At 39.7% G+C, this 15,862-nt stretch overlaps 1 protein-coding gene and 1 long non-coding RNA gene across 3 annotated transcripts in view; one reads left to right on the top strand and one right to left on the bottom strand.

The window, feature by feature from the left end:
• The window catches only part of ITGB8 (integrin subunit beta 8), a 107,759-nt gene that overhangs the window by 91,053 nt on the left and 844 nt on the right, over positions 1-15,862 (bottom strand). The gene's annotated exons all lie outside the window — the stretch shown is intronic.
• Positions 2,668-12,176, top strand: LOC141494352 (uncharacterized). 2 transcript variants are annotated; one of them, XR_012470413.1, is made up of 3 exons: positions 2,668-2,760; positions 3,228-3,430; positions 10,432-12,176. It is a non-coding gene; the product is annotated as an uncharacterized LOC141494352 (long non-coding RNA). The 2 variants fall into 2 exon arrangements; XR_012470412.1 differs by having other exon boundaries at positions 8,035-12,176.

Below are 15,862 nucleotides of genomic sequence, written 5' to 3'. Positions count from 1 at the left end.
TACTCCTTCCTTTTAGAGATAAGGAAACTGAGGCTAAGGCAGGTCAAGGGACTTGTCCAGCATGACACAGTAGTAAGCTGTCATGCCAGAGTTCCAAGAGGAATACCCACTTTCTGTCCTGATAAAATCCACATTCTGGTTTCATCTTTGGCTACCTGACCCAAAGCTAAACACATGATAAATGTTTAACTAATGTTTAGTGAATCTCATGACTGATTGCCTCCCCCATTGAGAAGAGTCAGAAGTTGGAAATCCAACTCTGTGACCCATGGCTCTTCTCTTTGGGCCTCAGTTTCATCCTCTGTAAAATAATGATGATTGACTGGCTGAACTTGCAGGTCATTTCCATGGTACATAATTCTACTTGCTTCTAAAGTTTTTTTTAAATGAAATTCATGTTTCTATCATGAGTTTATGATATAAACATATCATGTATTATATTTTATCAATATAGTTAAGCAGTTTCTGGGATCCAAACACTATATTAAGTGGTAAGGATACACCTCCTTCCTTACTCAATAACTCCTGTAACTCCCTATCACCCCCAGGATCAAATACAAAGTGCTACTTGCCATTCAAAACCCTTTATAACCCAGATTCCTCTCTTTTCAGTCTTCTCACACTTTACTCCCCTACATCTATTCTTTCATGATTTGACTCTGGCCTCCTGACTATTGCAATAATAAGACTTTCCATTTCTCACCTCAAGGGATTTCTCTGGTTGAACCCTGTACCTGGAATGCTCTCCTTTCACACTTTCACTTACTAGATTCCCTACATTCCTTTAAGTTTCAACTAAAATTCCATTTTCTCCAGAAAGCCTTCTCCAATCCCTCTTCATTCTACCCCCTTCTTTTACTAATTTCTTATTCATACTGCAGATCACTCATTTCTATATATTTGTTTGATGCTGTCTCCCTCTTAAATTGTGAACTCGAAATCAGCTGTGTCCTTTTGTAACTCAGACAAAAGAGTAGCAATGTGCCTAGCACTTACCTTATTAAATCATTATTGGTTTTGGGGGTATTTTTTTTAGGATTTTGCAAAGCAAATGGGGTTAAGTGACTTGCCCAAGGCCACACAGCTAGGTAATTATTAAGTGTCTGAGGCTGGATTTGAACTCAGGTCCTCCTGACTCAAGGACTGATGCTCTATCCACTGCACCACCTAGCCACCCCTTTATTAAATGATTATTAATAGATTAGACAGAGGGATTGTCTTTTGACTTTTTTTATATTTCCATCATTTAGCACCTGCCCCATAGTAGGAGCTTAACAGATGCTTACTGACTCACAGAGAGGTGCAAAAACAATGATCCTCCAGAAACATTCAATAGAAGCAGGCCCATAATCGAAGAACCACTTAGTCAACTGAGGAAGATTACAGAAGAGAAAGGAAAATGTCTAAAATAATCAGGTGGTTTGCTCTGAGTTCCTAAGGCACTTCTGCTCTTGACCTAAAGCACTAGTGCTTCTGCTTTCCCCTTTGAGCTTTTCCAACCGCCAGGCTTAGAAGAGACCTCCGAGGCCAATAAATTCAACTTTCAGCTTGTATATCCCCAATAGGTGACTATTCAGATAAGAAGGGGAAGCAAATACTTCCTAAGAATGCCCCCAAGAATTCTAGGTCATTGATTTAGGGCTGGAAAGGACTTGAAAACCTGTCGAGACTGATCACCTCTCTTACAGATAAAGAAGCTGAACTTCCAGACAGGTTAAATCACTCACGTGATGACACAGGTAGAATGGGGCAGAGTCAGCCAGTGAATAAACTCATCTGCAGATTGGTTGTACAGCTAGGAAGACCTTAAGGGAGATGACAGGAATGGTGATTTCTAGTTTTCATATCCACCCAAGAATTTTAGTTATCTGAGAGCTTTGTCATGGAGCTGGGACAATGAGATGTATCTTGGACTGTTAAAGAAGGTGGATTTGAATCCTTGATCTGCCACTATTTTTCTGGGTGATTGACCAAATCACGGACCTCTTCAGGCCTAACCTTTCTTATTTATGAAAAGAAGATAATACTTACCCATACCTCAGGGTATGAGCATCAAGTCAAGACAAATGTGACAACTTGTGAAATATAAGATGTGACCACTGAAATGAAAGGTGAATGATTCACAAATCTGTCTTCCTCTTAGCTCTACCATCAGTTCATTCAAGTGACCTCAAAGAATTAGGAAGTCTTAGCTTCGAATTCTGACAGCCAGTTACTAGCTATGCAATCCTGAGTAAACCTTCTAGAGTCTCAGTTTTTCCAGAAGAAGAAAAAATAATCTTTGTCTGATCTTCCACACACAGAGAGGTTATCAGGAAAGCAAAGACTAAAAAAGGGAGTTGTTATTCATTTAGAGAAGCAGTGGGGTATGATGCACAGTTGATGCAGAAGACCTGGGTCATTTGTTCAGTAGCTACCTATCATTACCTTAATGGTGGCTGAACCAGAGTATGGCTTAAGAAACACATGCTTATTGGTCAGTTCATTTTTGATGCCTCAATTTCCAAAGCTGTGAAATTGGGTTCATAGAAAACTGAATCTTGCAGGGTATATTTGAAGCTCAAGTGAGATCATGTAAGTCCTTATATAACCCATGAAGCACAGTTTAATCATCAACTATTCTTATATTATATAATCCTCCTTGTTCACTAAATTTCAAATCTCAGGCGGAAAAGGAGCTTAACAGCATTGGCTTTGAGGCAGCCACAGGCCTTATTAACCCACAAGGAACAGAAGAATCAGGAATAAAAACATTTGAAGGTATTATTTGAAATATCACTCCAGTCTTGCTCTAAAGTCTCCCTTGGGCATAGTTGTAACCCTGGGTACCAAAAAGCTATGCCAGGGGTGTCAATTCCATTCTGACAGGCTGGATCATGACCTAATGAGGGACTATTACCTATTGCCCAACCTAAGCTAAGACAAGTTCATCATGGAATTGGCCACAAGGGGGACCAAGTTCTCAATTTTCAAGGACAGGCCACCTATTAAAACATGGCAGATTATGATCAATATATTATTGGAGAGAATAGATGGCCATATGAATAGAATCCTCAATTTTAATGTCTTATCAACAAATCTATGTAAAATAGATGAAATGAATATAATGGGATTTGCTTCTTTGTGCTCTGATTGATAGCTATATAACTATAGAACTAAGCATATCATTTCAGTTAATTGGCCGTTATTAGGTATTTGGTAATAATATTTCCATCTTTTCCTTGCAGCAGAACTATGAGATTTGGAAAGAATGGAGAATCCCTACTATTGGAACAATGGGGAAAACAGCAACAGCCTAATAGACATTCAATGGCTATCTAAGTTTGCCAAATGAATCAGTAACTCAGAAGAAACAGAACTAAAGTCTTTGGCCTTTGTTCACATGTCATGAGCTGATCTAACCTCTTCTATGTCATGTTCATCATCAATGGTGAGTCTTCACTAAGCTGTGTCCTTTTGTAACTCAGACAAAAGAGTGGTAATGTACCTAGCACTTAGCTTATTAAATGATTATTCATGGATTAGACAAAAGGAATCCCAGGACTCTAGCACTGGAAGGGTACCCAGGGATACAGCTGGTTCTATACCCTCATTTTCCAAATGAGAAGCATGAAGTCAAAAGAATCAAATGACTGTTCTGAGTTCATATAGAAAATTTCTACAAGAACCAAGATTACAATCTGGGGTCTCAGATCTGGTGTTCATGGCTCTCTTTGTCCTGTCTAGTGTCTTGCTGCTTGCTGTCATCACCCACTTTCTCAACTGGGTAAATATGGTAAAAGATATACCCTATTATTCTCATCTTTTTTTCTCTGATCCCTTCCTTTGAAAATCAGACCTGGGTCTAGATGAGAACTTTAGGAGAAATCTGTAGCCTCTTGTTATCAATGACAGAGAAATCTGGTCATGACTTCCCTCTCTTCAATTCTGCTTTTCCCCACCTACCCTTTCAACATGGAGGGGTTAAATGGAGGTTATGGCAAAGTGCAGTGGAAAAAAAATGTTGAATTTGGCCATGGAGGACCCAGTGATGCCAGCTCTGGCACTGGTCACCAAAGTGACCTGGGCCAAGACCATTCATCTCTACTTATCTGCAAAATGAGGACATAGAACAGGATGGTCTATAAGGTTCTTTTTAGCTCCAGAGATCCTATAATTCCATGAGTCATGGAGGGACTGAGAAAACTCTCAGTAGGATTCTAGACAGAATGGAAAAGATTATTTGAACAAATAGATCGTAGTCAAAAATTCGTGTTTTATTTGGGAACCACACGGGGATTGGAAAAAAAACTCTTTGGTGAAACATTTTTCATGAAACTGCTTTCTCCAGTCACTGCCAGCAAACAAACAAATATTGACTTTGAGATGAATAGGGATAACTAATTGGTTTAGCAAATGACTTGGTGCATCAATTCCACAAAACACATACAAACACATGGAAACTTGTTACTCTCTATTAAGTATTTGAAGGGCTATTTTGCTTTGTTTGAACCAAAGATCAGCAGTCGAAGCAACAAAGGAGATATTTCTGATAATTCAGTTCATCCAAGAGTAGAAAAGGCTTCCTTGGTAGGGCATGGGTTCCCCCTAACTGAGGGGTTTCAGACAAAATTTGGATTCTCACATTCTAGTGAGAATTCTCTCTTAGATGTTGGTTGGATTTGATGGCTCTTCAGGTCCCTTCCAACTCTGAGATTCAGGGCTTCTGGGATTGTCAGGAAAGAATTTCTACAAAACCACAGCACTTACTCCATAGAGACATATGTAAAACAATTGGCATTGTCAGGATAGTTTCATTATTGTCAGAATATAAACATTCAGAGGACAAGGCTGTATTTTTCTATATTTCTATCAGTATCCTTGGTGTTTAGCAAATATTTAGTCCATTGTAGGAGCTTAATAAATCCTTTTTGGTTTAACTTGTTTCTTGACTATAATATACTAAAGATAAGCCTCCTAATTGAAAAATTGATGTGCTATATTTTGGGGCTCATGCTTTACCAGTTATAGGGGACAGAGCTTGGCAGGAGTGTTTATAACTAGTCGCTGTGAAGGTCTGATTCCCGTGGGACACCCTGCCCTGTACAGTATCCCCCTGTGATCTCACTTGATGCTAATATCTCAGTGCTTCAAAGAGTATTGCAATAGTACCTGAAATTCTTAAAGGGCCTTTAAGATTGACAAAATACGTTTGAGTCTAAGTCATCTAGATCCATATAGTATAAATGGAAATCAGAATCTTGGAGCTAGGAGAGTTAGGAAATTGCAGAAAAGTCCTCTAGTCCAAGCCAAAGGTAGGGTACTTTTATTATGCTTATTTTATAGATAGATAATGAGCCTCAGAATAGTGACATGACTTGAACAGGGTCACACAGACATTAATTATATGTCAGAGTCAGAGAGGTTTCCCTGTACTCAAGTCTAGGACCTCTTCACCATATTACTAAATCTTATATTGTTAGCCTCAAACAAAAAGCTGTGGGGTTTTGGTTTCACTGAACTTTGCAATCTCATGACTTTGTCAGCATGCAAAGCTATCTGGATCATTTAACTGAACTGCATGGTCAATGATCAACTAATAAAGGGTCTTCATGGTGTTGCTGAATCATTTTTTATTCATGTCCAATTCTAAGTCCAACCCCTCCTTCTTGGGGGTTTCTTGGAAAAGATAATGGTGTGGTGTGCCATTTCCTTCTCCAGCTCATTTTACAGATGAGAAAACTGAGGATGCAGAGTTAAGTGACTTGCCTAGGGCCACACAACTAATAAGTGTCTGAGGTCAAATGGATCTTCCTGACTCCAGTCCTAGAACTTAGCCAATGACCTTCTAGCTGCACATTAAGGAGTCAACTCATAGAAAATAGTGAATTCATTTTCTTTGAGCAGATGATGCCTCTGCTGATCTGCAGATCAGCATAGAAAATCATTTAGTCAACAAACGTTAATTATGTACTCACGTTGTCTGGATACTGTTCTAAGCAATGGGAGAGACAGCACATGGTTCCTGCCCTCAGAGATCTCTCATTGTAATGGGAGAGATGAGTCCAAGTCATCTAAATACATATAGTGTAAATGGAAATCAGAATCTAGGAGCTAGGAGAGTTAGAAAATTGGAGAAAAGTCCTCGAGTCCAAGCCAAAGAACCAATGAAACCCCCCAATTTCTGAACCTTCGGGGAGGGGACAACCCATTATATCCCAAGTCACCTCGCAATGAGCTGCAGTCTCTTAGCTATAAACTCCACTGTCTGGGGAAGATGGTCGCTGAGTCCTCTTTAAGCTCTGGAGCTGTGAATTCCTGAGTCAGATCAGTCCACTTTTCAGAAACCTTGAATGTTTAGATGGAACCTTCCTAAGAACTGTCACCCAGGATATGCTCTTCCCTTCAGTATGACCTGAAAATGGGCTTAGATTCTTCTCCAAAATAGTCCTTCAAAAGGACTGATAGCATAATTGGAGTCCTGAAGAAGAGGAGAAAGGTTTCCACCTATATTCCTATAGCCTATATCCCTAGCATCTCCCTACTGAGAAGAGCTTCAGAGGCTACTGATTTCCAATATCAGGACCCAAAATCCCTGGACCACATCTCCAAAGGGATAGTCTGAGGTAGTTCTCTCCCTTGACAGAGAGCTCACTATATTTAGGAATCATTCCTTAAACACCATTAGACTGTAAGCTTCTTGAGGGCAGGGACCTTTGCTTTTTCTTATGTCTCTCCCCAGTGCTGAGCACTCGGCCTATAACATAGTAAGTGCTATAAATGAATAAATAATACCTATCTGAATTGAATGGAGTAGGAATCTCCAAATCCTCAAAGTCATAGAGAAGAAAAGCTTTGGAGAAAACCAGAGAAAAGGCTCAAGTCGAGCCCTACACAAGCCCCACTTCCCCCTGCCACAGTATCCAGAAAAGCAATGGAATAGCATCATTTTGGCAATAAAGAGGCAATTCATTGTTTTCATGCAGAGTGAAGAAAACTAAGTTATACAAAAAGCCTGAAACTGCAGTCATAAGAAGGCAGTCCATAGAAGACTTGCTATCTTTTTCCTATAAATAACTTTTTTTTTTTTGCAATGAAGCATATTGATGACAGTTCTCCTTTGGAAAGCGCCAATCTTGGCTCAAACTACTATTGCTGAATGGGTGATCAGGAAGCGCTGAATGATTAACAGGCTAGGAACAGTCATCCAGGGAACTGACCTTTGTCATAAATCAAAAGCCTTTTTTTTAATCTCTTGGGATAGTAGCATCTGTGTCAGGCAAGTGGGGCTGGAGCCAAGGATGATCCAACTGATCATGTTCTCATGTCACTTATTCATCAGGAAAATTGTTGTAGGGGATAATAAAGAGATGCTTAAATAAATGAATGGATGTGTTTATACAGCTTCTCCAAAAGGGGCTTGGCTAGAAAGGGACTGGTCTAACCAGTTTTGCTCAGTTAAAAACAATATCAAGATTATATCACCAGGCAAATAAATTTGTCCATTTCCAAGGAACATGGCCATATCACAAAGTTCCATATCACAAATACTCAAATAGAGAATTGGGGCAGGGGTCAAAATGCTGTTGCTAAAGGATCAGCAAAGTGACTTGGGTGGGGAAAGGAGCCATTTGAAATGGACACCTACATGGTACACATCTAGCATGAAGGCTCAATGATTATTTCTTTTGGCTGAAGAACAAGCCAATTTTAACAGGTGTGGTTTAAAAAAAACTCTCTAATGGCTAAAAAATATTATCATTTCCATCAACTATTTAATTTAATGTCTTTGGAAGAAAGTTCATTCAGAAAGGTTAAAAAGAAATTGGAAAAATGGCACTGGATTTTTTGTTTCTTGATTAAATATTTTCTTTTTGGACTTAGCAAAAGCAAAACTAGAGGAAAACTCAACTTGGCGGCTAAAACCCTTCACAGTCTGGCCTCATCCCTCCTTTCCAGGATCATTACACATTATTCCTCTTCCCACATTCTCTGTTTCAGCCAAACTGGCCGAGTTTGTCTTCCTAACCTCAGCATTGCATCTTTCATCTCCAGGCATCTGCCCAGGTTGTCTCTCCTCAGTCAACCAGTTAGAATCCTGAACTTTCTTCAAGGTCCCACTTCCTGGAAGAAGACTGTCTTCCTAAATTTCTAATTTTTAGAGTCACCTTCCTCCTCAAATCATCTGAATATTGTAAATCTGCATAAATGTAAACTCCTTACCATATCATTTAGAAGCTTAATAAAGAAAGTGATCAGTTTTTTGTTTTGTTTTTATAACCTTGCATTTATGACTACTCCCTGCACATACTAGGAGCTTAATATATGCTTGTTACCTCAATTATTTTTTTGTGAGTTTTGAATATTAAGCATAGGTTTTTATTGAGCTTTGTTTCCCTAGATCTATTTAATATAGTAGCTGGATGCAACCCTGGTTTAATAATATATTTTCAAGGAAGGGAAATTTATTTGAATACTAAACCAAATGAAAATTATTAATCACCTAGGTATATATGTGGGGGAAATCATCTTATGAATTCCCATTCTAAATGCAAAGATTTGATTGCTTTTTTTGATACAAGCCTCCCCCCCCCAAAAAAAAAATCTGCTGCTATAAACAAGAGTTTACGACATATAATCCTGATTTTATCAGGGCCAAAAGGAGACAGGAGGTACAGAAGCAACTAGCCAGGAGTTGCCCACCAGCATAAGCCAGAAAGATTCTCTGTTTGCTTTTCTCTTGTTTCTGGTGAAGACACTATTGGCTATTTTCTCTCTAAAAATATGGTGTTTGATCTTCCCTTTCTGTTCATTTTTTAGGGGAAAAATTTGTTTTCATCTTTTGTTTTGTACCTCTGCCAATAATTCCAGTGTCTGACATGCAACAAGAACCTAATATTTGTTGACCTGATTTATTTTATTTGATATTTCTTTGAGATTTACTAAGTTCAACATAAGGACTGACACTGTGGTCCCTTCATAGAGGTCTTCCCAAGGGATGAGGTTCCTCTGCCAAAACATTCAGCAGCTTAGAATATTCTGGCTAGATCACTGAGAAACAAGTGACTTGTCTAGAGTCACACAGACATACCGTGTTAAAGGGAGGACTTGAACCCTTTCTGGTTCAAGGGCTTTCTGGTGCCAAGGTTGGCTCTCTATCTACCATGCTTCTTCTGCGGAGTTCCATAGATGTTATGTTCTCTAGCAATAATTTAAACTCCTTGAAGGTAGGGACTGTTTTACTTACATTTTTGAAAGGTATGCTGAATTTAACTAAATGATAGAAGATACAAAAATCAGTTTCTGAGGAAAACAAACCTTATTTGTGGTTGAGCAGGGGAGACAGGATGACAACATTGATAAGGAATCTAGTCTTAAAAAGAAGGTATAGAGATGACAGTCCACTGGCAACAGCTATCTGCTGAATAAATGAGGGATTGTAGGTCTGAGAATGGACAGAATTACACTGAGTTCATCTGCTCAGGCCTACTGGTTTTGATTTTATGAAAGACCACATGTCCACAAATGTAGAAACAAATATTAGTTATATTTTTAAAACTGTCTTGTAATGGATATAACCAGCCTTGAATAGATAAAATGTGTGTTTGTGTGTGTGTGTGTGTGTGGGGGCCCTCTGAGCAAGACCCCCACCCCTTCTCCTGCCAAATGCCTTGGTTCTTAAGTCATCCAGTTCCAAACTGTCTCTAGGGAAAGTAACTTACTAAGATAATTCACACTAAGGTGTTAGTAACCATGTGTTACTTTAAAAGGGAATTATCTGGAGAGAGCAAGACATGGTTGATCCCTAATGTTGACATTAAAGGCAGAAGGTAGACATTTGGGGAGTAAAAGGGCCAGCTTGGGGCCAGCTTGGTGTTCCACAAAGACTACCCTGATGATGACCATCTATGTTTTTATTCAGGCATGACGCCTCAGCTCAAACACATTCTCCACTTTGGACAACATTTCAACAAAAGACTGTTTCTCTGAAAGCCTTTTTCAGGTGGCTCCTTTGGAAAGCTAGAATTTCTGTGTTCCCTTTCAAAAAAAAGGGAGCTTTGTGTTGGGGATACACAGATACCTCCAAAAGCTTGCAATGAGATCAACTACAGAGTTATAGAGCAGAGGCCTAGGTTCCAGGCAAACACATCTGATCCTTGCCTAGCACAAACTTGTATGCTTTCATTCTCACTTACTCTTTTTAGATTTCGTTGTTGCTCAGTAGCCTATAACTCTTTATGATCCCATTTGGGGTTTTCTAGGCAAAAATACTGAAGTGGCTTGGCATTTCCTTCTTTGCTTTGTTTTACAATGAAGTTAAGTGACTTGCCCAGGGTCATATAGCTCGAAAGTGTCTGAGGCCATATTTGAACTTGGAAAGCTGACTCTTCTTGACTTCAATCTGACTCCCTGTTCTTCTTGTTTACATGTATGACACTGGATTATGAAAAGAAACCCTTAGATGAAGACAAAAAACCACTCGTTTGGGTGCCGGAGACCCCAGATTCAAATGCTGACTCTGCTATTTGCTTCTACGAAACCTGGATCACCTCCCTTAACCCCCTTTAATTTCAGTTCCTTATTTATTAATATTAAGGAATGGACTGAAATAACATTTTTAATTCCTTTCCACTTTGAAGTTGATGAATTAGGAAGGCTGCTATCAAGAAAGGAGAAGCATTGGGTCAGTGACTACAAGGAGACAAGTGATCAACCAAGGAAGGAAAAATGCCATCATACTTGAATTATGCTAACATCCTTTAAAGAAGTGACAGGTTCCAAAATTCATCATTTATGATTCTGAGACCCTGCATTTTATAAATAGCAGAATTAATTTTGTAACTTTTGCATAAACTATTGGAGCAAATTTTCTACTTCTGAATTTTAGTATTACCATAACAATCATTTGATGTTAAATGTACTTAGTAACCAAAAAGCTAGAAAACCTTTCACATTTCTTAGCTAACTTGCAGTTATGAATTAGATTGCATACTTTCTATTTTGTAATTTTGGTGCCTTTTTCATTCTGTAACTTTGATCTGAAAAGAATAGAGGAATTAGCCTCAGTGAATATTCTAGTTAAAAACTTTTGATTATAAGCTCCTTAAAAGCCAAGATTTCCTTTGGTTGTGATTCTCCCTCCTTATCATAGATGATCCCTATTTATTGAATGAATCATTGTTATTATTGTGCTTGATAAGAATAATCCTATGTCCATTCTGCAAATTCAAGGATCAAGTTGGAATACTCTTAATTCTTATGAGCAAGACTTGGATGGACCTGCAAAGTCATTTAGTTCCAGCCTGAGATACAGGGAGTTCATTTTCCTAAAACCAAAGGGTCCTAAGAGGCAACGTCTGGATTTGGATTCTGGTTTTGTAACTTCAAATCTAATGCTTTTCCTACTATGCCTTCACTCTTTCTGCCCTCCAAACTGATGGTAAATCCAACTAAACATGCATTGATTAAACACCTATTGTGTACTGAGTACTCTATAGGATTATCTCTTTTGATCACTACAGTCCTGGGAGGTAGGTACCATTATTTTGTCCATTTTACAGATGAGGACATTAAGGCAGAAGTTAAATGACATTCTCAAGGTCAAATAGTTACATATTGAATGAAATAGGATTTAAACTTGTCTTCCTGATTCCAGGTAATCTTCTTCTATCCATTGCACTACATGCCTGACATTTATTTGTTTTATATAATTTATATAATTTACTTTTCTTTATTGATTTTTATTTAAGCTGATCTTGTTGGTGGCATTTGGGACTCTATGTAAGAAATCTATCATTACAGATCAACAATGTACATTTTTAGGGAATTATTCAAAGTTTATTGCATTTCAAACCAAACAGTTCAGCCTAAAACTCTACAAAACTGGAGGCAATTGATGAATACTGATGTCCTTTGGAGAGGCAAGCAGTGGATGGAATATTGTATGGGGAGGTATGAAGATCTGCATTCAAATTTCACCTCTGACATTTTACAGTAGGAGCAAATGAATTGAGCTCTATGAACCTCAGGCAAGTGAGAAGTGAATTAACTTTAAAAAAAAAAAACCTGGAGCAGAGGATCTTAGGCATGTGGGTTTGGAGTTGAAACAACAATCTGACATAACATCTTCATTTTATAAATTAGAAAACTGAGGACCAGTGATGGAAAGTGACCTGCCCTAGGTCAAGGATGCGATTAAGTGACTAAGTCAAAATTTTAATTGAAATCCTTTGATTTTTAAATCCATGGTTCTTGAATGTAAGTTCCTTGAGGGCAGACACTTTTTTTTCCTTTGAATTCCCCAGCTCTTGGCATAGTTTGGCATATTGTAGGAGTTTCATAAATGCTTACTATATTGAATTAGATTATTAGATTGACTGAAAAGGTGTCATCTGCCTTAATTGAGAGAGCCTACAGCGAAAATTCTCTTTGAAATTAAACTTCTGCATCTAATTAATCTTCATAGCTGCTTAAGAAATAATTGGTGATGATCAAATACTGACTTTGGGACCTGTACCTTCACAATCTAATTTGATCTCTAAATTCTAAAAATATTGACCTATGTTCATTTTAAGGATTTCTTCTACATGATGTACAGACACAACCCCCTGAGCAACCTCAGCAATAGGAAGACAATTTGGATGGATAAATAGGAAATAATTAAGGGAAGAGGACTTAAAGATCAGTGGTCCACATTGAGAAGGGAAGTATTCCAGGCATGGGAAATAACAAGAGAAAGTGCCCAAGCTGAGAGATGGAGCATCTTGTACATGGAACAGTTAGGAGGCCAGTGTCACTGAATGGAAGACTACATATTAAGAGGGAAGGTGTGAGAAGACTGGAAAAGCAGGAGAGGGCCAGGGCATGATTGGCTTTGAATGCCAAACAGAAGGTTTTGAGTTTGCTCCTGGAGGAAGGAGGGAATCACTAAGGTTTATTGAGTGGGTGTGTGGAGGAGAGTATCAAATGTGGGGGTGACATGGTCAGTCCTAAACTTTAGCAAAGCCCCTTTGACAGCTGAATGGAGGATGGTTTGGATTGAGGAGAGAGACCGGAGGCAGGTAAACCATGAGCAGCTATTTTAGTAATCAAGGTTTCAGGTGATGAAAGTCTGGGGTGGGGGGGACAGTGTCAGAAGAGGGAAGGGGAGCATATTTGAGAGAAGCCAAATAGGGGAAATCGACAGTCCTTGGCAGTAGTCTGGACATGGGGAGTGAGAGATAGTGAGGAGTCCGGGATGATTCCTATAGTGTGAGCCTGAAAGACTGGGAAAGCGGTGTGCTCTCTATTGTGCTGGGAACATAGATAGGAAGGGCTTTTATGGGGGAGCATGCAGAGTTCCATTTTTGTGCAAGTTACCCATTTGAAATGTGTGAAAGGCAGCTGCCAGAGCAGGAAAGCAGAGAGGTTCGGACAGAATCATTTGAGACTCCTCAGCATAGATATGGACGTTAAGCTTCTGGAGGCCGATGAAATCGGCCAAGGAAGTAGGAAAGAGGGAGAAGAAAAGAGGACCCCAGGACACGACTCTATAGGATGTGTACATTTAGTAGAGGTGATGTGTGACCTAGCAGGGGCAGTCAGAGGAGTGGACAGGGAGGAAGAAAACTAGATTTCCTGAAAATCTAAAGCGAAAAGAGTATCAGGGAAGAGACAGTCTGCTCAACAGTGCCATGGGGTGGAGGGAAGTCAAAGAGAATGAGGATTTGACAAGTAAAAGAAGACTGATAACTTTGGAAGTAGTTTCTGTGGACAGAGATGCTCGATTGAAAGGGGTCCAAAAGACTGAGAATTTTCAAGGGTTTTAGAGGCAAAATGAAGACTAGATATTGGATGGCAGTGGGGAACAGAAGGATCAAGTGAGGGCTTTCACGGGATGGAGGGAGATACGGGCATGGCTTTAGGTAGCTAGGAAATGAGCCAGCAGAGAAGGAGAGATTGAGAATAAGTCACAGAATCAGGATGACAGAGGAGGCAATCTATTTGAGGAGAAGATGAAGGGGATTTCCTGAACATTGAAAAAGTGTTAACCTTGAAGAGTAAGGCCACCTCCTCATGTGAGATGAGGGTGAAGGAGGAGAGAGAGAGGCAGAGGGCTTCTGAGTAACAGGAGTCCAGGAAGAGGGGAAGCCAGAGAAACACATGGAAAATGATCTCAATTATTTTTATTTTCTGTAAAATATGAGGCAAGAATCTCAGCACTGAGAGTGAGGGGGAGTTTAAGAAGGTTGAAAAGAAGCTTTGGAAGAGCCTTGGTGCAAAGGGGGATGGCGAGGGCTCTATCATTTACCCTGCCAGTGTCCCAGGTGACTTCAAGGTATAGAGAATGTCCCTGTCTTCACTAGGAGAGAGGATTCCTCGTGAAAAACCTTCAAAATTAAAAAACAAAATCCCAGGTCCAGCTGAAGGTCTAACTTCAGTAGCTATATCCTGCAGATCAGAAAGCATTTTTGTAGTGTTAAGAATCCAAGGGTAGAAGACTGTCTTTGAGGATGAACACACAAATCATTCTTATTAAATTCCTATTAGCTTTAAGAATTATTTTTTGGGGGGTTTTGCGAGGCAAATGAGGTTAAGTGGCTTGCCCAAGGCCACACAGCTAGGTAATTATTAAGTGTCTGAGACCGAATTTGAACCCAGGTATTTCTGACTCCAGGGCCAGTGCTTTATCCACTGCTCCACCTAGCCAGCCCAATTCCTATTATCTTTTAGGAACTCTTCTACATTCTCAAACTACAGGTACAAGATGTCTCAGGGACAGTGATAGTGCTTGGGACCAGAAGACTACCTTGGGGCTTCTAAAGTGATCCTGAAGGGTTGCAAAGTCTATCAAATGTGTAAGGTGATGGAGAACAAAGGACACTTCCTTCACCTGAAGATATAACCCTCTCTTCCCTTCCTATCCAGTGATCCTGACCTTCTGCTTTCACCCAAAGTCACCCAGTCGGTTTCCCTTGAAATGAGACTGGAGAGTGGTGTAGCAACACACCAAACTTTCTTCCATTGGGTTAGAAATTAATGATGCTAAATGGTGCCCTTTTTCTCACTTTGCAAAAGTTCACAGAAGTAGCTCTCCAAAAGTAACCACAAAGGAAAAGTCATTTTAATTGCTATTTTTGTATGGGACTGGTTGGAGAGGGAATCTCAGGGAATAAAATATTAGTCAATTCTATCTGAAACTATTTAGGGAAGCTAGACTCCCTAAAGGAGACAAATGGTGATTCCATTATAAATCTTATAGGGTTAAGATTTGGTCACTTTAATTAGCTTCAAGCAGAAACTTGGCATAAGGAGTCCAAGTGTGGGAGGTGATTTTATTCTACCAAGTAACTACCCTTAGCTAAGCTCCTCTGACTCTTGGGAGGTCAGAGGAAGGTGCTCCTGGGATTGTTAAATAAAGGTTAACATCCAAATTCCAAAAGTAGAACCCTGGCAAAGGTAAAAGTACAAAGGAGACCAACTGTTTTACAACCATAGTTGAAATGAAGAGCTCCCTCAGGTTCTGATAGCAGCACTTAGAGAGGAAAGAAGCCAGTAGAAAGGGAGAGGAGAGCCACAGAGAACTTTTAGCTCTGAATGCCAGCTCTATCACAACTCACCTTTCTTAGATGAACCTCCGTTTCTTCCTCTGTCAAAGAGGATATTAAGATCTCTAATTAATATTCCCTAGCTTCTAAGATCTTGGGGGATTGGGGTGCAGGGCCTTTGGAGAAAGAGATGCCCTTGTCCATCAGGGTAAGGACCATTTGGGGCTCCTGGGCCAATTAGAGTCGCAGAGGGCAGGAGGGACAGAGCTGAGAGGCTGGTTCTGAAGGTGAATGGGATTTAGGAATCATTCATCGAGTCCCTTCTTTCCCAGATGGCAAGCTGAAGCCCAGGGAGT

This window comes from Macrotis lagotis, chromosome 7 (assembly GCF_037893015.1).
Source record: "Macrotis lagotis isolate mMagLag1 chromosome 7, bilby.v1.9.chrom.fasta, whole genome shotgun sequence".
NCBI classification, from domain to species: Eukaryota; Metazoa; Chordata; class Mammalia; order Peramelemorphia; family Peramelidae; genus Macrotis; species Macrotis lagotis.
Note: the sequence above shows the minus strand (reverse complement) of the source record. Positions and strands in the feature narration are given on the sequence as shown.